Source organism: Drosophila elegans, unplaced genomic scaffold (assembly GCF_018152505.1).
Source record: "Drosophila elegans isolate 14027-0461.03 unplaced genomic scaffold, ASM1815250v1 contig_149, whole genome shotgun sequence".
NCBI classification, from domain to species: domain Eukaryota; kingdom Metazoa; phylum Arthropoda; class Insecta; order Diptera; family Drosophilidae; genus Drosophila; species Drosophila elegans.
The window spans coordinates 12,296,599-12,312,167 of record NW_024545513.1 but is presented as its reverse complement, the minus strand read 5'-3'; positions in this window follow the sequence as shown (position 1 = coordinate 12,312,167).

The window sequence follows — 15,569 nt, the reverse complement described above, 5'->3', positions numbered from 1 at the left end:
GCACGAGGTCAGAAACGGAAATGATGATTTGCGCAGACGCACGTTTCGGCAAAGGTTCGGTTGGAAGACCGAAGCGGAACGAAAAAAAACGAGGTCCTCACGATGTCAAACGAAGTGGAAAACCAACCACCAGAGAGCGTTAAAAAGAGAATAGAGTGCGCAGAAGTGGTTCAAAACTCTCTTTGGCCTCGATTCAGTCTAACGGAATCTCAGCTGTGGGAAAATGTTGGGTACAAATAATAATACAGATTAGATAAGAAAAATAGGAAGCTATGGTTGTATCGAAAACTATCTTACATTAATACAAACGTAGATTCTCATGTTTCTTATCATAGATGTGTGGGAATTGTATTCATATGCAAGCAAGTGATAAGGAAAGAAACAAATTGGGGAGCCAATGGGGGATTTTTGGTGGGAAAATTGTCAAGTATCATAAAAGGGATGTCAAAAGACAAAGATTTAGAAGGGGAGATTACAAGCATGGCACCTAACAGTTATTAATAAAACTTCAAATAATCAAGTTGGAAAAAATGATAAGGTGAAATAAATATTACTCCAGAAAAGAAAAGATAATCATTACAGTGAGATATATCAAATTTGGTAATATTTAGAACCACTATTTTTAAGAAGTGTGATAATTTGAAGGAGAGAGAGTAAAAACAAAACGATTTTCTTCCAAGTCTGAGGATATCAGGACCTCAGCTGATCCCAGTTTCAGCCACTGTCCGCCAGAGGGCGCTGGGTGAAAAGTAAGAGCATTCTCCGGAATAACTCTCTCTCTGTCTTCCTTCGCATCCTTACACTCTCCTCTCTCTTCCGGTGAAAGAATAGAGTCAGTCGCTCGGCTAAGCAGGTAAATCCCTGTCGAATAGGTCCTTTTTGTTTGGCCAGACTTTGCTTTTTGCCTCTGCCCATGTCCTGAACAATGATCTCTGGTCTACGGACAGCTGGCGAGGAACTGTAAAAAAAGTGGGAAAAGAAAGGAAACCCACACGGTGACGTCGCAAGGTGTCTTAGCCCAGATTTGTCTCGTGTGTTGTCCAAAATGTGGAACAATTGCCCAGGGAAACGGCAGGAGTAGGGAGTAGAGAGTAGAAGCAATAGCAGGAGCCGGAGCAGAAGCAGAAGCAGAAGCAAAGATTTTCGGGACTACAAAAACAGTAGCCTAATGTCTCTGTCCAGGGATATATCGGTCATTACTTTCACTTTGAGTTGTACTTGGTCCCAAAATGCCATTGTGTGTAGGCGGCAATTTACGAGCCGAAGCTTCGGTAAATATTTGCCCAGATGCCCGGCTCAGATCCTGGCTGGATCCCCGCATCCTTGCTGGACTCGTGCCCTATATTAGCAGCCGGTTGGCCATGTTTATGTGACGTCCGCTGTCGATCTTGGCATTTTACGAGCTGGCCATCAACTTTTCGACCCGAAAGAGAATTCAATATGCTCATCATAATGGCAATGCGATTCTCATTGCGTATTCCTTGAGGATTTTGGATTGAGGATTGCGGGGGAGTTTGGTTGGTTGGGTTTTCGTGGAAAACCTCGTTTCCCCGAAACTTCAGTTGAGAGTACTTGAGAATACGGTTGCCCAATCCCGCTGAGACCCCCGTTCGAGTTCTTCAAGCCGTCCTTCTTAAGTCAAAAGTCGGACAGCTGTGGATCTGTTATGTCATTGTATCGACGGTCGCTTATTCAGCTGACTGTTGACGGAAAGTTCTTGACTCCTTGGAGGTTGGCTAGAAGAATATTTAATGAGCCATCAAACGAGGTCTTTTGTGTTCTTGATGGGTTCAGGGCTCACAGTTATTTAAAAAAAAGGGTTCCAAAGTTGAAGAACCAGCTCATAAGTTATCTTACTCGGTTGTTATTTATTTTAACAAATATTTGCATTTTATAAAATGCACGTTTCTCAGGTCGTATCCTAAATAGTTAAAATTAGTATGATTTAAAGATTTTATGTGTATTAAAACAAATGTGTCTGTTATAATTAATCCAATAGGTAAGCATTGCATTTTTCAAATGCTATTTTGCCATTCGATTCAGCCCACCTTTATTCGATCATAGCATATGAAAGGGCACAAAAGTCCTGCTAAAGGACTTTCCCTAAGCGCCCGAAAAAAACTCAACCATGTTTGCGCTTTTCATGGCCGCTGGCTGAGATTCGAGGGCAGATTTTGAGGCTGATCTTTGTCTCTGTAATTGATACGATTTCCATGTTTTCGTAATTCGCGCTTCATTAGAATCGAAATTAGCAACAACAACAGACAGCGTTTTGGCTGATGGAAGGGTTACGTCTCGATGATTCGGGGTGGATTTGCCATTTGTGTGTTGGCAGCTTTGCAAAAATGATCTAAATCGATTATAAATTCAATTTGAATGCCGAGTCGAGTTGAGTCGAGGGTTTGGCCAACTAATTGCGAATGCATTAGGCATTAGCCTTTTGGGTTGACACAAACCTACCTAAACCCCTTGACATACTCTATATGGGATATATGGGTGGCCCGAAGCACGAAATTTGCCTAATTTGTGCGAAACTTGATTTTCGGCATGTAAGCGATAAATATTGCGGATTTCGGGGATTTGCGAGAAATTTGCATGCCAAAGTTGCACAAGGGAAATGCAAATGTGGGAAAGTCGACAAGCCTACAACGAGATAGAGAGTGAGAGAGAATGATAGAAAGATAGAGAAAGAGAGAGTGAGGGGATCTGGGAAAAATCGAAGAGGACTTTTGATTGACAGGACGACAGGACGCGCCCCGAAAAAGGACTTTGCCGCAAAGAGAGCAAGAAAACGACTCCGATGTCCTTGTTTTGTTTTGATATTCACTTCACACAGATACACACACTGAAACACTGATCTGCTTTTGCTTGAAATTTGATAAATGACCAAAAAATGGCAGCCACTGCTCCGAGGTCCTTTGAGGTCCTTCGACTTCGACTTCATGCTGCTGCTGTTGCTTCTGCTGCTGCTACTGCTGCTGCTGCTACTGTTGCCAGGAGGAAAAAACTCTGGGGGGTGGGCAGCACCCTTCTCAAGACTGCATTTCCTAAAAATCAAATTAGTGCAGCGCTTTTTTCCACTCTTATTCCCTAACAAATTTCCGTCTTTTTTTTTGTTTCTTTTCTCCTTCCAAATTTGCATTTCTCACAGGGTTCCTCGGACTCCGTAAAAAAAAAGGTTTATCCACCCGAAAAAAGAGTTGTCTGCACTGCAGATCCTTCGTCCCTCGTGTCTTGTGTCTGCAGTTGCATCCTTTGCGTCCTCGTACCCACAAATAATTCTCAGACATTGCGGCGCCCTCAAGTAATTTGACAGGCAGCTAACAAAAAAAAAACCAAACGAAGCAGCCGCAAAAAAAAAACTACGGAGTTTCGAAATAATGCAGCTCACTTTTTTAGCCAAAAACCCGAGGAAAACAACGAAGAAACTTGTTATGCAGCATGTCAAGTCGCCGAATGACATTTGGCAGCCTGATTTACGAGGCCCCAGGCTCTGATTTTCTTCACAAGCGCATTTATCGCAAAGCGGATGCAGCCTGCGATCCTTGGGCAGGATCTCAATTTCGGCAGTTTTTGAGGCCAGACGATCGCCGTGGGGCTTAGCCAAAAAATAAAAAAAGCAAAGCCTAAATTTTAATGGAAAAATTCTTTGCTCAGAACAGAACAAATACCTCAAAAAGGGTTTCTATAGAAATTTGTTCAGGCTCTAATTAATACAATATTAACGTATTTAAAATGTGGTATAAAAGTGGAACGAGTAGATTTTAAAGACTGTTATTAATTATTATTATTATTATTATTATTATTGCATGATTTAATAATTAAATATTTTAATTAAAGTGGAAAATATTAATTTAAGAGAGCTCATATTTGATTTGTATTTTATTTTAAATCAAAATTACATTTTTAGATATTAAAACCCATTCTGAGAATAGTTAAATGAAAAATTGTAAAATTATTTTGTATATTTTCATATTTTAAATGCAGAAGAGAAAATAAATAAACTTCAGACAAAAGTATAATTATTAAAGGTTACAGATCAGTTATATTTCCATTTCTATCAAAATTAATATTCAATAGAAAAACGTTTGTAGAGAATTCATTATTCTTGGTCCTGAGGTTAAAGATCTGTCGAAATCGGCAAACAATCCTCGATTGCAGATGAACCCACACCTTTGGCCACTGGGTTGATGAATGCCCATCGCAATCGATCGATCAGCCGTAGGTCCATCGATCGATCTGCCGCCCACGAGTTGGTTTTAATGGCTCACTCAAGCACCACGACTTGAACCCCCTGATCTGGTGATTCGATCTGATCCGAACCCGAATCGCTCAAATCGAGTGTTGTTTCCACTGATCACCGTCCACTTCCGGGGCGAACTGTCAACGAGCACTAATTAGAATGTCAGTCGAGGTCCTGGTCAAGGCAGGACGACCCACACCACACCACACCGCAGTGGAAACCGCACCACAGCACCACAGTAGAGCCCACACTATGTGGCACACCACAATCCCGGCAACGAAACTCCACTCCCTGACGGATTGATTGGAGTGATTAATGACCTGGAGAGTGTGGCATTGCGTGACAAGTTTGTTAGTAAATTGAGCAGAGCACATCGTGGATGCGGTTGTCCTGCTTTCCTCCTGCAGCTTGCCACTAACACCTTTTGCTGACAGTTCCGAGCAGTTGCATCATTAATCTTTTTTTGCGGCGCGGACTGTACGTCCACATAACGATTACTATTGCCGCAACTACTCTGTGCCATCAGACAAACTATTCTGCGATTTCCGGCGCATTTCCCACGGCGATCTTGCGGCGATCTTAAATCGTTTTTAATGAAGTCCTCATAAACTGATGGCCGAAAACTGTCATAAGCCGGGATTGGCTCTAAAGATCCCCAACCACCTCGTCCATCAACAAAAACCAGCGTTGCGTGAATTTTTCGCCGAGCTGACCACAAGAACAAACAGATTTTAATAGGGAATCAAAGGGAAATTTATTAGATGCGATCATTGTTGTGGACTTCTTCGACCCTCACGGCGTTTGCATATCCCATCGTTATATCTCAGAGCCCCCACCCCAAAAAAAACCCAGTCCAATATATAGGTAAATACCTCAGAGATTAATGAGATATCTTATGGGTGATTTTTTCTATATTTCCATTCCCTTTCTGTGTGTTGTTTTTTTTCTTCGGTGTTTTCTTTATTCTTGTGGATTTTTTATGGCTCGTTTAGCGATCGGCAAACAGGGCGCTTGTCTCGTAATTTACATGAAATTACTTCATTTGCAGGGGCATTCTTCTGCGTCCTGCGATCAAACAAATCGTGAGAATGCAAATCAGTCAGGGTTCGACCACTTTTACCGATCGTCTTCCATCAAAGTCAGAATCTGAAGCAGATCGGTGTGGTCCTCCAAGAAGGTTTCTTCGAGGCAGCTGCTGACCAATGGACACGCTGCCAATTTGCCATGAAATTTTCCATCTTGCAAGGACCTTCGGCATCTTTGTCCTTTGGCGTTCGTCGGACAGTGAAAAATCAATGTGCAAAAATATGGTTCATCCGACTATTTCCATAACCAGGCCATGAGTTATGAATGGTCTGCAGATTCGGTTGATTAGGGCATATTAAGGACAAAAGTCTAGAAATATATAAAAAAATATTATCTTAAAGGTAAAATTTTAAAAACTTTAGATCTGCTTAATGAACTAAATTGAATTGATAAATAAAAATAACATTTATATATGTAGATATATATAATTCCATTAATCATACTCATATTGGTTTTCCCTAATAAATTAGAAATCGAATATTTGTCAGAGCAAAGACCTACGAGACCCCATAGGTAGTTTACATAACCCAAGATATCCTATATGGATCTGATCTTGAGACCCATCGAAGATCACGAATAAAACTGCCACTGAACGGACACTAATCACATTCCATTCACCGAAGAAGGACATCCCGCTGGTCGCAGAATAGATTCAGCTGGAGATCAGCCCGAGATCAGTAATCCGTAATCCCATTCCTTAGGAGACACCCCAAAAATATAGTAGTATATCTGGACGACCCCCTGTCGTTGCGCTTGACCAGGGAAATGGGTTTGTTGGTTTTTCCTTCACTTTTTATGACCTCCGATGGAAACCCACCAAAAACGTTGGGCAAACACTCTTGTCTCACTTTTTACGACACTTTTCCCACTTTTTTGTGGACATTTCGCTGCGGTCAATGTTTTTGCATTTAATTCTCAGCGCAATGCGATCACAAATCGGGGATGGGGGGCATTGAAGAGAAATTAATGTGAAATTGAAAAAAGGTAGAGAAGGGAAAATGCATTGCGAAACGGGAAAGGTAACATGCAAAATCTGCTGGGAAATGAGGCGCAGCTCATAAACTAGCCGGCAAACATTGTTTTGATGACACTCAGGGGCAGTCAGCCACCCCAAGTCCCCTGTCACTGATTCACTGTTTCACTATTTCACTATTTCAGCATTTCACCATTTCCGTATTTAAATTTTCGCAATCCATGTCAGTCTGTGACGAATCCCGGGTCCGATTCGATGCACTTAATTGGCCTGGCCAGGAATCGCTGGCATATATTTGACGAGGGCAGAGGGAGAAAGTAGAAAGCGAGGCGAAATTTATGCGCCATAAATGTCGATCAGATGCGATGATGATCTGATCTGAATGTTATGGCCTTAGTTATGTATTCATGACGAAAAAGGGTTTCACACGGTTGTAGGTGCTAACCATCCGCACTGCTGGATATTCTCAATGAACTCGCAGATCGAAGATAACAACCCAAAACGCTTCTGTGAATGAAGACAGGGTTTTACGACCACTCTAATTTGTTGTGGTTTCTTAAAGACGCCAGTCGCATGCCAGTTTCTCTACGATGATCTGTTTGGAAAGATAGAAACCGTTCAAGAGTCCAGTTTAAAGCGATTATACAAAGGTATGTCGGATTGTGGTGCAACTAATTTTTATCTGTGCTATCTGTTATTGAACAGCCCACAAAGTTGTTTTAAGGATTGTATTTTAAAATACCAGAACATCGTATATACCTAAAACCCATCAGGAAATTTCTGCTTTTCAGAATATAAGATCTTCAAATTTGGTAACGTCTTTTATGTAATTTTTTGAGCTTCTTTATGGGTATTAACTTTTAAAACTAGTTTTGAAAGCAAAAATCTTCAAAATATAGAAATTACTTACATACCCTAATAAAATAACTTATTATGAAATATAATGTAAATATAATTATAATTATAAGTGATAAAAGAGGCTCATTTGGTTAATTAACAATAGAAATAGCTCGTAGATCCTTTAAGATCAATACAAAATATCTAGAAACCCCTGTTTTTTGTTGCGAGATCTATAATTCAATATGAACCTCTTATCGAATTACAAAGAAATTTATAAATAACTTACATGTCATTGTAAAATAACGTATTTCCAAATTAAATAAATATAAAATTTAAGAGTGATATGCTGATTTTTATTTTTAACAATAAGAATAAACCGTAGATCGTTTAAATTCTGATATCAAAATGTCTTACAGATCAATCAATATTTTTTAGAAAACAGGAATGCTCGGTGCGAGATCTTTAAATCAAAATATATGATCCTAACTAGCAGATCACTGAAGTTCGAATCGAATAACAAGGATCTTAAGTGAGTACGCTCATTCACACTCAGTTGGTGGCGATCGCTTTTGGCCGTCAAAGTTGCCTTCTTTGGAAGGGCGTGTCAGTTGGTCGCTTGCCCGATCTTTATCTCAAGTGTCGCCCAGTTGGTTACCAAAAGGGTTCACGCTATATTCATCTAGGTATTGGTATATGAACGGGGTGCTATGTTCCATGGGGCTGCAGAATTATTCAGATGTGGGCGCTGACAGGCGACGCTGGTTGAAATTTATGCGCCTCCAGCTCATCCACAATTGCTCGGCGTTCGCGGCCATATGTCGTTCCGCTTGTTGGCCCGAACTTTATCCTTGGGTTTTAATTTAATTTACATAAATTTCATTGCTGGCTGGGCGCCGAGAAATTAAAAGAAAAACGGTTACACATCCTGAACTTTCCAAAGAATGCGCAATTGCCGCGGCTGTAACTTCTTGAGAGTCCAACTTCTATGCTAATTACGCATGCGGCCCACTGTCCAGTACACTGCGAGACATATTTGTATTTTCTTATATGTACATATTTTTTAAAAAATAAATAATATATGTAAGGGAATATTAATAATATTATTATTAAGATTGTAATAATGATCAAGCGAAACATAAAAGCCTAAAATTGAATTCTTTCGTTGAATGGATAACTAATTGCTTAATATTCTTTTTACATTTTATTTCAGTGTACAATTGCAGCACGTGCCGAAGGTGGAAGTACCATAAATGTGGATATGTAAATGCAAATGCGAGGCGAAGGGTGCGACAATAACTGTAATTAAACGCGACCATTGTTGCGGTCACTCTACCAGCATGTCCTTAAGCCACCCCTCCCCCCTCAACCCTCCCTCCGCCACCCCCATTTGTCCAAGGACACGTGGTCAGCGTTTGTTTTGTTGAATGCCCACACACTCGCACCGTCCAAAATACAGGGGAAAACGTTTTAGATTGGCACCGATAGCGGGTAAAACGTAAACCCAAACGCAAAAATTGGGCGTTGACTGTCCACTCAATGCAATTAGGCCTGTACAGCGAATGCTCTATATAATCAACGGCACCGGCAGCTGCTGTCCGGCAAAGATGATCTATGGATCGGGGCTGGATTGGATTGGATTGGAGGCTGTTGACCAAAACAGCAAATAATAGCCAATTAATCGATTGTTAGGCAATCCAGAGTAATTTGTTTGTCGCTCTGATTCTATCTAGAATTAGTGAGGCAATGATAGGAACATAGATTTGAAGACGAGATCATAATGGTATCTCTGTTATAGATTTTAGATGCTAAAAGTACTATAGTTCTAACAAAATAACGTACAGATAGAATTATTATTAGAAATAAGAACAGTACTATAGATTATAATGGAAGTAATATCATGAAAAGATTGCATTCTTAAATGATCAAACATTTTAGAAAAAAAATTTCCGGGGTTTTCACTACTATTCTTAAAGGATTTTTCTTTGTATCTGATCTCCCCGCAAACACTCTCATTAAATTCATATAAATAAATTCGCATTGCACATTTGTTACATGGCTTAAGAACTTTTGACAGCAATTAGCAAATGATCGGAGCCCACAGCTGCTTTCTCCTCATTCTTGGGATCCGATGGCTTATATGAATGATCTATGATCGAATTTCTCCTCAACTCGGGCGCCGTCTTGCCAAAAAAAATAAAAAACTAACGTGACTTGAGCGTTTTATCAACGCTTCATTTGCCACTTTTCGCTTTCTTTGTGCGAATCCACAAAAAATTGCACCCAAAAATGGGAAAAATGCTTTGTTTGTCTAGCGAAGAAAGGAAAAACAAACCCTCCACAAAAGCAAGTTTAGCAAGGGGTTTGTGTGGTCGATTCACACACCCAAAAATATCTCTCGTTTTTTGTGTATTTTTCGACACATTTTGCGCGTTGGCTTTGTTTTGTTTTTTTTTTTTTTTTAATTTCCAATGTAAGAAAAATCGTTTTTGTTGCGCCCTTTTGTGTGCGGCTTTTCAACAGTTTTCATCATCGCTTTTCGCCGTTTTCCCGAGGAAAACCCTTGGCAGCTCATTAGGCGAGCGCAGTTTAATTTGTCATGGTGGCTAAATCAATTCAGGCTCCTCATTAACGGCTAACGAATGGGTTTTGGGAAGATTTGGTAAACTTTTAAATGATATTTTTTTAATGTTCAGTTAGTTATGTATTAGCTTTGAGGCAATTGCCAGGCAAAGTTTTTATTTAAGGTAGCAGCAAGTAAGGAATGATATTTTTAAACGTATGCTATCTTAACAAATTTATTGTTATATAAATACAATATCATTTTTGTTGTATAGATTTTAGCTTGTAGTATTTATTTATCAAAAATTACAGCTGTACGTTAATGATTAAAATCTAGCTTTATAGACTCTCTCCATAACTAAATACATATATAGACTTATACTCTTAACACTTAATATATATTTTTGTTGAATCCTGGACATGACTTCCTTTCACAATCTCTCAATAACCCAGAGGCACACGTCACTAGGCAAGTTAAATGGGAAACTAGTCGTTGACAGCTTTTTCTGGCTTAGTTTCATTCGGGCTACGTTTATTTTTGGTGGTCGATCCTTTATCGTCCGGTTGGGTCACGTGCGTCCAATCATAGGGATATGGCGTATGTGGCATACGGCAGAATTAGGCCCGGGGCAATGACGAGTTAAGTGCCCGCGCCGCTTTTAATAGCACATAAATTAACATAAGCGACGGCGGCCTTTGTTTTGCCAATGACGTTGCTCGGCATTCGCATTCAAATGCCACCAAACCCACTTTTCCCGGGGTGGTGGTGGTGTACTTCGGCACCACTCTGCACCACGCGGCACCCACTGCGGTTTTTGTTTGCCCATCAGATAGAAATCTGCATTACCCACCCCTCGTACTCTCCATTTCGCCTCCCCATTCCACTGTGCAGCTTAGCGCCGAAAGTTGCTTTCGTTACCCCACCCTTGAAATGAGAAAAAGCGAGGGGGGAAATGGGAAAGCAAAGGCAAGAGTGAGATGGCTGCGCGGCGGACTTGAGTGGCCTGCACAGTGGGTCACGCAGACCAGGAAGTGGTTAATAAGGTTATAAAGAACTCAAGCTCCGTATAAAATAAGCATGAAAGCTTCAAAAAATTATATATATTTACTTACAATTTCGTTAATATCTATAAAATTATTTTAGTAAGCAGTTTTTTACCAAAGCTTAAAATAATATTAAATTTAGTTTGAAGGTGTACTGAAAAGTTAGTAAGTTTTTATGTATACAAAAAATGTCTAGAAATAAGATTTTTTATTAGACAGACTGTTCTTTACAGATTTTAAATTGAGATAGAAATTTGTTTTTTTTTTTATAAAACTTCGATACCTACATGCGTAATAGTTTGAATTTCTATTGTTTTGAATAATTTTAATTATGGACTTGAATCAATTGTGAAAAAATAATAATAATAATAAAATTGGCCTGAAAAATAGTTTATCTGCCCACTGTGCAGTCGAGCACGCAATGCGATAGCAAACAAGTAAAGCGAAAAAAATGAATAAATAAATAAAAGTGCTTTGGCATCATTAGGCGATTAGCGCGACTCAGAGGAATGTTGTTCCTGTTGGCGGGACCCGGTTTCGAGATTCCGATCCCGATTCCGGTCGCTCTTTCACCCCCACCTTTTGCTTTCTGCTTTTGCTTTTGCTGTGCTCTGCTTTTTCCCTGCTTTGCTGCTTTTGCTCACTTAATGTGCGCCTGCGCAGCAAGTCAAGTGCGAATCATGTCAATCAGGACGAGTTCCCAGTTCGGGATCGGCAACCAGGACGAATTACGAAGGACGATGAACGACGGACCGTTAAAAAATGTGTCGCCCGGCCACGCCCCCTCCCCTTTATCCTTGATGTACATTTTGTACATATTTTTTTTTTTTTTGACAAACTGACAGGCAAATGTCAGCGATTTACAAAACGTTTAAGCTTCCCGCTTTTTGTCCACTTCACTGCTCATGAAACAACAAACACACGGGCCACGGCTTTCCCGAATTTCCCTCCACTCGACTCGACTTGAAAACTCGCTCATATTTGTTTTTCATAAGCCGAGCAGAGCAACAGCCACTGGAAAAAATGTAAATTTTCACCCAAATAGAAGAGGGACGACGGCACGCGTGTAATCGCCCGGAAGCGTTTCATTCGCATTCGCATTTCCATTCCCATTTTTTACTTTTATTGTTTTGTCGCCCGTACAAGTCACCCCCTTTTTGTGGAGCGTGCAACGTTCCACGAGCAACTTGCAATGTGCCACCAGCAACATGGCAACATTGCAACATCGCAGATGCATTGTAATCATTTTCATTTTTCGTTTTCGTTTTTTTTTTTTATTTTTGTACTATACTTTACATGGGGTGGCTTACTCCAGCCCAAAAAAAGCTTGCAGTTGCATCATTAGTTGCCTGCTAAATTTGCATGACTTGTGTTGCCTTTTGACCTGCGGCAACAGACGGGGCACGTGGCACACAAAAGTATAGTATGTGGCATATGGCACTGTATACTGTATACGGCATACGGCCAACTGTCACTCCGATCCGCCGGAACTGCGCCGTCATCCGCCGATCGCTCATTCTGCATTCTGCATTCTGCCCACTCATCATTACACGTCCAAAAAACATTCGAAAGTTGTAAGCCTGATATAGGGATATACATCGTGTTGAAAATGGCATATCTTCGTTCTGAAACCGATTTTTTAGCGCCTATCTTACGCCTTTAAAAAGTTTTGATTACATTTTCTGCTTAGATACATTATAATTTTATGATGGATACAAAAAAAAATTAATATACATTTTTAGGGCGCATGAGATACATATGGATGGTGTTATATTCCAAGACCTAAATGTAATTAGCTAGTGTGTTTTAGAAGGACCTGATCTTCATCGAAATGCCCCCTTTTTAAAATTACCCAAGCCTTATTAAACTTCGATTTCAAAGTGTATGCTGTACTTTTCCTACAATTCAATTTAAAATTGTAATTTTATACCCTTTCTGAGGGTTTTATAAAGCTGGAATAGAAAAAATCGACATAGCTCCATTGTTTTTATAAATATACGCTTAAATATCGATTTTGTCGTTCTATAGAATATATTATTTAATTTTTATAATTAAAGTTTTCTTCCCTTCTGGTTTCTATTTATTTGCTGTCCGAAAATTTGAATTTCTCTCCGTGCAGCGCATTTTGACTTTCACACTTTGCGAATTGCCCACTTCACCCGATCCGATGCGATTCCGATCGCTAAGCTAATTAACAGACTTGCAAAAATTCATTTCACTGCCGTTGCGATCGGTTTTTTTTTTTTTTTGTTTCCATTTTATTTGCCAGCGGCAACAAAATGTTGCAAGTTGCAACCCTTTCGCTTCAGTTTCTATTTGGCTGTTGTTGTGCTTCACTTTTTTCATTTTCGTCGCCGCTGTACGGGGATTGCAGTGGAAAATTTGTTTATCATTAACAGATTGCAGCAGCTCGCGTTGGAAAATGAATTATAATTATGCGGCAACCACCCTTGCCGGGATTTAAATATTAAATATATGCCACACGCGGCGAGCGGGGATTTCAATTTGGATGCCCATTGTTTGCATAATATTTGGCAATTATTGGAACACACTCACTGACAGTTCGGGGATCGTGGCCCGGTAGTGGAGTATCCTGCCAGGATATGGATGGCACCGTGGTACAGGGGACTTCTAAGCCGGCTTACCAGCTTTTTAGCGGGGGTTCTGGGTTCTGGAAAACCTTCAGTGTGGTTTTGATTTTTTTTTTGTTGTTTGTTTTTGGGGAGAGTCCTTGCAGCTTGCCATCGCAAAAGAAAGTTTCTTGCCCCGGGGGCAGTGCGAAAATTCGGTGGCATAGTGACTTCGAGCCGAGGCAGGGGCGTTAGGGGTTTAAGGGTTCCCTTAAAAATCCTTAAATTTCGCCCGCGGCGCTGGCAGCGTCTTGTTTGTCAATCAACAACAAAACGAGTACGAAAATCCGCGAATGCATTGGCATCTGGCGAAATCGGTTCCTGCCCCCGAGAGCCGAGGTCCCTGAATCCTCAATTTTGAATTCAGAATTCGGAATTCTTAATTCACAACTCTGAATCCTTTTCAGTCAGCCGCAGCACTTCCTTTTTTCTGCGGCCAGCTGTTGATTAACTAACTGCATAATGAAGGAGTGCAAACAAAAAATAAAAAAGGAGCAGAGGCTGGAACCGTCAGAAACCTGGTTTTATTATTGTACTTATATTTACTAAAGTGGGCAGGAGTAGGATGTTGTGAGCGGTACCATCATACCTCAATATTTAACTAATCAAACTATGTTAATAGTCATAATGGATCAAGATGCTATAAGTATTTATCAAATAAGTCAATTGAATACTATTTACTTCTATGGAATGTAATGTCTTGGGCTGACTACTTGTGGACTACTGTGGTAATTTCTTTGACAACTTAGCTGAAGATCTTCCCCGGATATTAACCCTTTTCCTCGGTGTGCCATGTCAGCTGTGACCAGTGTTTCCACGCCCCCATAACTGGTGCCCATTTGATATTCGGTGAGCATTTGTTTTTTATCACTTTTACAAGCAATTAATTAAATTTTTATCGATTAACCAAGTGACACGCAACTGGAAGGAAGTTCAAAACGGAGGCCAAGACGGAAACGGGCCAAGAAATGTAAATTCTTTGGGCCCATAAGCCAAGTTCGGGAATAAGAAAAGGGTTTGCATGGGGCACAAAGGGGTGTGACCGATGTCGACGACATTAGGAAATTGGTCTAACGATGCGGGTGAGCACAGCTGGCCAAGTCGAGCTGAGCAAGTGCACCCAGCAGGGTACCCAGAAACCCAGAAACACAGAAACCCAGCAACAGCCAGCCCCATGTGAACAATAAAAATAATTCAATTATCTATCGCATCGCAGGCTAAATGGTCTACAAATTAGGGACAAGCCCACAGAAATGTGCGATGCGATGACAGGTTGCACAGGATCGGAGGATTAAGCGGGTTCCTTCCGCAACAGTCGGGATCCGAAGGAAAAGGTTTAGGGATAGGTATATAGTCATACCTACAGAACACCGCACTCAAATCGAATTACAGTGCCAAAAGAGTGTGCGAGGGCGTCAAATTGTTAACAAGTGTCATGTGCCAAAGGATCAGAGATGGTCAAATCTGGAACCGGAAAAATAGCTAGATTTTATTTTTTCAAAACTACTACTACAAACTTCATTACCACAAATGAAATAAAATAATAATAATAAAAATACAACTCTATGCTTTTCAACTATCTAGTATCTACTAGCTATTATCTTAAAATTTTATTTGTTTTTTTGGCTTTCACTCAGATGTTTCGTGCTTTAACTTTAAATAGTATATTACACCCATCCACCCTTATGAAAATAAGCTTATTTTAAGCTCATATTTTTTTCCTTGCTAATATCATTTTAATATGTGCAAAATGATTTTTGGTTGGATTACTTTAAGCTTTAAAGTTGACAGACAATGGGCAGCAAACGGGGGATGATTTGGTTGCAGCGACTTTAAAGGAGTTTCTTTGCTTAAAAATATATTTTTCAAATGTGTTTCGATTATGATACTTTTATGAATAAAATAGCCACTTGAGCAGCACAGATGAGGATGTGGATAGGAAACAGGTCCTGGCTCTAGCCCGTCCTCTCTTTTTCCGCCCATATCCAAGGAAACAAGAGAGTTGGCCAGCTGTTGTCTGTATTTGTATCTGTATCCTGACTCCGACTCCTCCTTTTTCTCCTGATCCTGGATCCTGGGGCGTGCCATTGTACCTGTCAGGTATTCAAGCAACCTGTATCGCCGTTGTTTGTTTTGGTCGCCTGAAAAAGCAAAGCAAATCGCTTGGTCAAGCAACTGTGTAAATACATTTATG